Genomic DNA, 8,900 nt, shown 5'->3' with positions numbered 1-8,900 from the left:
TCCCTAAGTTTTATTTTGTCCTTCAACCCCAAACTCTGGTAAAATTAGGTGAAATTTCATTATGATGTTTGGGTCCATTTTATATTTAAACCCTTCCAGTAGTTTTTTTAAGATGCTTTTGCAATACTTAAGCAGACCTTGAAAGACCATCAAAAGGATGCTTCATTGTATTCTTTTTGAAAAGGCCTTGCCTTTTCCCAGCCCACAGGAGGAGTCTTCCTGCCAAAAATAAACAAGTCCTAACTCTGCAGACGACTACAGAACTAGGTGGGAATCTATTACTGAACTGCACCTTTAGCGTCACTAAAACTATGTCAAAGAACAGGAACAAGTGTAGAGTGAAGGGTGGGGAAGACATGTGTTCCCTCAGAAGCCAGGATCCCCAGCAAGCTTCCACAGGCAAGGATAGGAAAGATGGAGCAGGCTGCCATCTATGGGCACCAGCTTTCCAGTCATGTGCATAGCCAGTCAACAGTTCCTCACACATAAACACAGACCCAAAAAGAAAAAAAATCATCTTCACAAGGAATAAACACTAGTCTTAAATATGTGAAGAAGAGTCCAGAGTAGCTACAGTTGCACTGGCATCTCCCAGAGATGACACAGACCAAGGGAAAATCTGAGGAGAGGGAAGCCTGGCTAGGTCACTTTGACACGAGCAACCCGCTGCCAGGATGGAAAGGCACAAGGCACAAAGACTGAGTAGGACAGGTCCTTGCAGGCTTCAGCATGTGCACCAAGCTCTCCTTCTTGCTCTTCCTGTCTGAGGTAGGAAAGTTCCGGGGCCTCCCCTGGTTGGTCTTAGCTCTCTTTTACTTGTGGGCTGATGCCAAAGTCCCTGGACCCTGTGATCAGCACCCAAGGCAAAGAAGCCACAGAGTGATCTTTCAGGAATTGAGACAGCTGTAGTCATTAACGGTTCTCAAGTGCCTGCCCTAAACCCACTTGGTTCCTCAGTCATTGTCATGAGTCATGGGAGGACCAGAGAAGGGTCTAAGGTGTTGCTAAGCTGCAAGAGCCACTCTAGCTCTAGCATGGAGAACTCTCTGAAGTTAGCTCCCCCGCTCCCATCCTTGGTTTCACTATCCTCAAGAGAGCTTTCAGAGCAGGAGTGGGGATTGGCAAGGCACAGGTGGAGAGGACGTCCTCCTCTCTGCTTCTTATTCCCAAGCAGGCTAAACTACTAATTGGGCAAAAGGGGCTACTGAATTGTTTAGGGAGATTGAAATGAGCCCAGAATCTCAAGGACACGAAAAATGATCAATTCTGAGACTGCATACCTCAAAACCAATGCAATCCATTCTCTTTGGGGGTTTAGAAAGATTTAGATTTCTTTAATGCCTCCCAGGATTAAACTCAGGTCATCAGACTTGGTGACAAGTGCCTAATTTACCAGCTAAACCATCTTGTCAGGTCCTCCATCAGTTTTGAAATTTAGCAATAAGATATATATATATATATATATATATATATATATATATATATATATATATATATATAATTATATATAATAAAATTATATATATATATATATGTATGTATGTATATGTATGTATGTATAATTTTCCTCCCAGCCCCTGCTCCCACATTGATGACTCTGACACTGGTTATTTATTAATAAATGCCCAGGCCATAGCTTTGGCTCATTTCCTTACTAGCTCATAACTTATTTAACCCATTCAAACTATTCTGTCTACCCCATGTTTAGTTACCTCTCCTCAGCTTCATGTGTTCAAGCCCTCCTCCATGTGTCTACTCCTCCTTATTTCATCCTGATTTCAGCTACCTGCTGGTTTACATCCATCTCCTCAATATTCCCAGGCCAGTTTTTTTTACTCTTTCCTGAGTTCATCTGTGTGGCTGCTTACCTCTGCTCAGCTCCCATGCTTCTGGCCTCCTCAGTGTTCCCTGGCAAATCACCCTTTATTCGATCCTGAATTCATCTACCTGCTGGTTAGTTACCTCTCCTAAAGTCCCTGACTGCTTCTTCCTTAGTGTCATCCTTCTTCATCTCCTCCAGTGTGTCTCTTGAATCTCTCTTTATTCTCTCACTATTTCCCAGAATCCTCTCTTCTGCCTGTTTCCCACCTCCTATTTCCTACCTGTGCTCATTAACCATAGGCTTTTTTATTGTTAGGTGATGCATATAAGTGATTTTCTACACAGAAAAACCTTACTTGGAACTTAAATCAAAATGGAAAAACAAAAGAAATTTTTCAAGAAAGAAAGTGCTTTAGTACTAGCAAGGCTTACAAGGGAAAGGCTTTTCAAAGCAGGCCAGAGAATCTGTGTTCAGCCCTGGAATCCCACAAAGTAGCAGGATGGAACAGACTCCCTATGACTTATCATCTTAACTCCTCATTCGTACCTCTCCCCATTCCACATGCTACAAACAGGTAAACTAAGTTAAATTAAGTAATTGATGTGTGTGTGTATGTGTGTGTGTGTATGTGTATGTGTGTATGTATGTATGTATGTAATGTTTGTGAGAATGTAGGCTGAAACATTATTCCTTCCACCCATCACCTATATCTATGTATGTATATGTGTAAAGCTTGTCTGGGTGTGTGTTGGAGCTTGCTCCATCCACCTATTTTGTATATTTATGTATCTATGTGTGAAATGATTGAAGACTACTTGCTGGAGCTTTGCTCTAACCAATCTATGTGTGAATGTATATATGCCTGTCTATAAATCTGTAGGCATGCATGTATGTATGTTTGTATGCATGTATGTTTGTGTGTATGAAGTTTCAAGGAACCCTGAAGTTTCCACTTTAGAGGAGCCAAGGACTCTAACTTGAAAATTCTATGACACATGCCTTTCAAGGCAGCTAGACCAGACTGACTTCATGATTCCCTTAAACCACCTGCACAGCATGCATATCAAAATCTGCCTTAGCCTGGAGAGGCTACCCATTCCTTCTTAAAATTATTCAGGGCACTACCCTGGCATGCTGGCACATGCCTCTAATCCCAGCACTTGGGAGACAGAGGCAGACAGATCTTTGAGTTTAAGGTCATTCTGATCAATAAAGTGAGTTTGAGACTATAGGTACCTATAAAAACCTTGGGGGTGGAGGGTAACAGGGCCCTGAAGAAGGTTTAGTTGAATTTCTTGTTTTTCATACAAAAGAATTAAGAAAATGGGTGGTCCTTTCTCAGATCCCAAATATCTTAATCAAGCAATTGGCAAACACTAATACATTAAAGAAAACCTGTATCAAAAACCAATCAACCAACCAACCAAACAAACAAACAAACAAACAAAAACAAATGAAAAACAGAAAACAAAAACAAAAGAAAGAAAACACTAATACATACTCTAAACAGGAAAGCAGGTAAGCTAACTGCAGATGTTCACCTCACCTTCTGCTCAAGAAAATCAAAATCTCAAGTCTCATATCCAGCGTTGCTACAGAACACCTGCTGCAGCCTCTTGTCCTCCCCTGTTTCCCAACTCCAATGGATCCCATCTATCTTCCTATACTCATCTCCATTCTCCAACTTGTTGGTTTGTTCCACACCCAGCACAAGCTTGCACTCTCTGGGATGTTATGGTAATTTCTTACCCCAATGAGCCTGTATTAAAAAACACATAACCAGCAATTTAATTTGTAAGCTATATGCCTAGATTGGGCAGATCTATCACTATACTAATTTATTCCTCCGTTATGAGACCCCCTTGCTACTTGTGGCTTCTCTGGGCTATAAGGTTCTGCTTCATCTTCCTTCCACTTCCTCTTCCTCTCTCCTCTGAGACCTTCCCTCATACCTTTTCCTTCCCCTCCCAAATCATTGATTCTACCCTTTGACCAGTCAAATACACACACACACACACACACATACACACACAGTCAAACACTTGATAAAGCACTCTGCCATCTGTCGTAATTTAGAAATTTTACAATTTATGTTCTGATTTTACTTTGCATTGCCATCTGAAAACCATCCTTTCAAGTCTGTATCATATCTCTCAATACCAAACAACTTAAGTTCACTTATGAGACTATAACTAATCTACTACAACCCTGTCAGAAGTCCGAGAATGAATTAAATACTCTCTGAGTATATAACAAGCACAAAACATGGCTTCTAAAACTTAAACAGTCTGTAGAGACAGCTAATGACCTGGAAAGCTCCTAATGTCTCATAAGACTGGAGCTTCTGTTTTCAGCTTTCTGGCCCAGAACCACCTGTCAGACCTTGAAATGAAGCAGGAACCAGGACTAGCTTACCCTGTTTTGGCAGAGCTTACCAGTTGAGTATCCCACATCTGTTTGTTTTGGACAATATTTTGTCTGCAGATGATATAGGCAATTTCTGCCCAGTGACTATATTGCCATGATAAGCAACCTCTCCTGGAGGTAAAGATGCTCAGTATCTTCTTTGAACCATGAAGGGGAACTGTCAGAGCAGACATGTCTCATGGTCAAATGATCCTTAATAATGAAATACTATTCAATGTCACATTCTGTAATCTCTGTTTTTAAATACTGCTTATCTATGTAAAGTATATCCGAACCTTTAACCCTTTAACTACTCTTAGCCATTTTTATTTGAATAAATTAAAAATAATTTAGCATAATTAAATCAGAATCTAACATAACCATGAGTTTGTTATCTGGCCCTTAACTTGTGTTACTAATCATTCTAAACAGTGTGTAATAACAGCTATTAGAAGGACTGGGACAAAGCCTCGTATTTTTAAATGAGTTGCATAGGCACAATGTCTAACTAAGAGTTACAATATTAATTTCAAATTTTATATCAATATGCAGATTTATACTAATGAAAACCTTAATCCTATATCAATTTGCAAATTCTGTACCAGTGTAAGAAGGTATAACTTTAATTTTGCATCAATTATAGAGATTTCTATCAATGTGTGATAATGGCTGTACAATGTTTTGTTTAAGAATAAATTTGATAACATGATATAGCTGTCTCCTTAGAGGTCTGCCATAGACTGACACATTCAGAGGATGATGCTCATAGCTAACCACTGATATAATCAAGGGTTTCCCAATGGAGAAATTAGAGAGAAGACTGAAGGAGAAGAAAGAGTTTGTGACCTCAGGAGAAAAGCAACAATACCAAACAACCAGAGCCCCCAGGTCTAAACCACCAGCCTGGGAGCACATTGGGAGGGACCCATGACTCCAGTGGTATATGTAGGAGAGGATGGCCTTGTTGGCCATAGTTGGGAGAGAAGATTCTTGGTCCCATGAAAAAGGAACACAGAGTGGGGGGTGAATGTGATGGTGGGGAGGTGGTAGTGGGTGCTGGGGTAGGTGGGGGCACAGCCTCATAGAAGCATGAGGAGAGGGGATGGGATAGGAGGTTTCTGGGTGGTGGGAGGAAGTGTGGTAAGGGGATAAAATCTGAAATGTTAATATAATACCCAATTTTTGAAAAAAAAAAACAAAAAAGAAAAAAAAGAAAGAGAAAGAAAAGGAAAAAAGGAGAGTTAATAACACAAATGGAAGGATTTAGAAATTTAGGAGGCAGTTTATGTTAATGGAAACAGCATCATAGAATCAGGAAAATCACACCTTCATAGAAGCACAAAGAGGGGGGATGGGATAAGGGGTTCCTGGGTGGTGAGGGGAATGGGATAAGAGGATAAAATTTGAAATGTAAAAAGTATAACCAATTAAAAAAGGGGGAAAAAAGCCGGGCAGTGGTGGCGCACGCCTTTAATCCCAGCACTTGGGAGGCAGAGGCAGGCGGATTTCTGAGTTCGAGGCCAGCCTGGTCTACCGAGTGAGTTCCAGGACAGCCAAGGCTATACAGAGAAACCCTGTCTCAAAAAAAAAAAAAAAAAAAAAAAAAAAAAAAAAAAAACAAAAAACAAAAAACAAAAAAAAAAACCAAAAAAAAAGTGAGAAAAAAAAGGGAAAAAAAGAAAAGTTGTTAGAAATAACATCTTTAATAAAATGTCAGCCCTCTAAAGAAAAAATGCATTTGATAACCTATCTCTACTTGTCTATTCCTCTAATTTTTATGATATTACTATATTCCCCCTTTTCTCTTCCACTCCTTTTTCTTTTACTTAAGAAAGAAGGATAGAGAAGAAGAAAGGAAAGGGAGAGATCCCTGAGTCTGAGCTCTCTAGTTTCATTCCCGTCCAAAGTGGAAAGTGGAACGTTGGATGTGAAAAATATAGGAATGCAAATAGTCCCTCAGAGGCAGACCTTGACAACAGATTACAACAGATAGAGAATCTCAGACATTGAAGAGATGATAGAAGGAATAGATACATTGAGAAAAATGTTAAATCCAAAAGAAAAAACGTGGGAGGATATAGAAAGGAGCAAAAGCAAGCAAGCAAACAAGAAAGAAAAAAAATCCTAGAAGAAAAGATGCAAGAAATATATGATATTTCTACAGAAATAACAAATATAAGAATAATAGCCGGGTGGTGATGGCACATGCCTTTAATCCCAGCACTTGGGAGGCAGAGGCAGGAGGATTTCTGAGTTTGAGGACAGCCTGGTCTACAGAGTGAGTTGCAGGACAGCTAGGGCTATACAGAGAAACCCTATCTCAAAAAAACAAAACAAAAAAAAAACCAATAATAAAGTACAGAGGAAGGAGAAGAAGAAACTCAGGTCAAAAGCAAAGGAAACATTCTCAACAAAATTATAGAAGAAAATAATTAGGTCCTTAACCTAAACCAGAGACTTAACAAAGTAAAAGAAGCATACAGAGTATAAAATAGACCTGACTAGAAAAGAAAGTCCCCTTGGCTATATTAACCACGACACTAAACCTAGAGAACAAAGAGAGTGTATTTAAAGCTACAAGGGGAAAAAGCCAAGTAACATATAAAGGCATACCTATTAGAATTACATGTTAATTCTCCATAGAGACTCTAAAAGCCACAAGCGCCTGGACAGATGTGCTGCAGACTAAGAGACCACAAATGCTAGACCAGACTACTAAGTCAGGTGAAACTTACAATCACTATAGATCGAAGAAATAAGATAGTACATGATACAACAAAATTTAAGCAATATCAGTCTACAAATTTAGCTCTATAGAAGGTGCTAGAAGGAAAACTCCAAACTAACAAGATTCACTACAATCCTGAAAAGTCAGGAAATAAATAACCTTAGACCAGCTAAGTCAAAGTAGAGAAGCATACATGTAACACAACAATAAAATCAAAATAACAGGAATCGACAATCATTGTTCATCAATAACTCTCAACATCAATGGTCTTGATTCCCCCCCAAAAAAGATACAGACTAACAGATGAGATATTTAAATTGGATGCATCATCTGGAGTCAGCTGCACTGAAGAAATGCACCTTAAAATCAAGGATAGCCATCACCTTAGGGTAAACAGTTAGAGAAAATATTCCAAGCAAATAAACCTAGGAACCATAGCCATTTTAATGTCCGACAAAATAAACTTCAAACCAAAAGTAATGAGAAGAGACAGGGAAGGATACTATATACTCATAGTAGAAAAAATTCATTAAGAAAATGTTCCAATTCTTAAAATCTATGCCCAGTCCCAACTACAGCTCCAATCACATATTGATTGACACTCACACTGAAAGCAGAGACTTCAATGCCCCATTCTCATCACTAGATAGGTCATCTAGACAAAAACTAAATGGAGAAAGGTCGCTGGTCTTTGCTACTTTCTGGGTTCTTTCCTCCACCTTTCTCCACCTGCCCCCCTTTCAAGTTTCTAACACTAGGATAGAAGGGAGAGAGGAAAAAAGAGATCCCAGAATCTAATTGCTTTTCTTCTTGTTTCTTCGTTGAGCATGACAACTAACCAACCCATAACCACAACCAACCCATGTGAGAAAATAACTACCAACAACAAATCAACCCTTCCCCTGCCTCTCAGGCCCTGGCATTTCTATACCCTCAAAAAAGCTCCCAGTTTTCCAAACATCACACAACTGAAGAAGTTACCTGCAGTTTGCAAAGACATGAACCTGCATAGTAAGAGTCACGTCACAGTCAGCTGCTGTGGACAATCTGAGGTAGCTCCATATCTTTGGACACCTGGGATTAAAGTGAAAGAACATTCTTATAATGTTTCTGTGTTTTTTTTTTAAAGAAATCCAGCCAGGCAGTGGTGGCATATGCCTTTAATCCCAGCACTTGGGAGGCAGAGGCAGGCAGATTTCTGAGTTAGAGGCCAGCCTAGTCTACAGAGTGAGTTCCAGGACAGCCAGGGCTACACAGAGAAACCTGTCTCGAAAAACTAAAAAAAAAAAAAAAAAAAAAAAAAAAAAAAAAAAAAAAAAAACCAGAAAAAAACAAAAAAGAAATCCAAATTCCAAAATTCTTTCTAAAGTGAAATGCTGTAGTTAACTGAGGTGTCTTCTGTCTAGTCCAATGGAAGAAAGCCTCGAAATACCCAGGTAAAAGAATCTTAATTTATAGGTCATGTCAGAGGTCGTGAATCATCTGAACTAATAGCATATTTTATAAAATGCCGTAGTAGGCACTTAATTGTTTGTGGTTGCAGGACATGAAGAAGAAAGTGCCTGTCATGTTGGTGGCCCACTGTTGTTTCAAGAGCTCAAGCAGGAGGGCAGAAGCAGGTAAATGTCAGGGAGTAGAACATCCTTGTTTACATACAGAGTTCCAGGCTAAATACAAACAGAAACAAACCTTCCATTACCAAATGCCATTTTCAGTAATTGACACCAAAATGACCATGTCATTGCAGATGTGTGTCCATTCTGAGTGCAAAAATGTAAGATTAAACTTTATCCTGCCAACATTCATGAAAAAATAAACTGGAGACACCAGGCAGACTAGAAGAGCAGTAATGGTGCTGGAGAGATAGCTCAGCAGTTAAGAGTACTGGCATCTGTATTAGAGGTCCTGAGTTCAATTCCCAGGAACCACAAGGCGGCTCACAAC

This window comes from Arvicanthis niloticus, chromosome 24, assembly GCF_011762505.2.
Source record: "Arvicanthis niloticus isolate mArvNil1 chromosome 24, mArvNil1.pat.X, whole genome shotgun sequence".
In the NCBI taxonomy this organism is placed as follows: Eukaryota; Metazoa; Chordata; class Mammalia; order Rodentia; family Muridae; genus Arvicanthis; species Arvicanthis niloticus.
Note: the sequence above shows the minus strand (reverse complement) of the source record.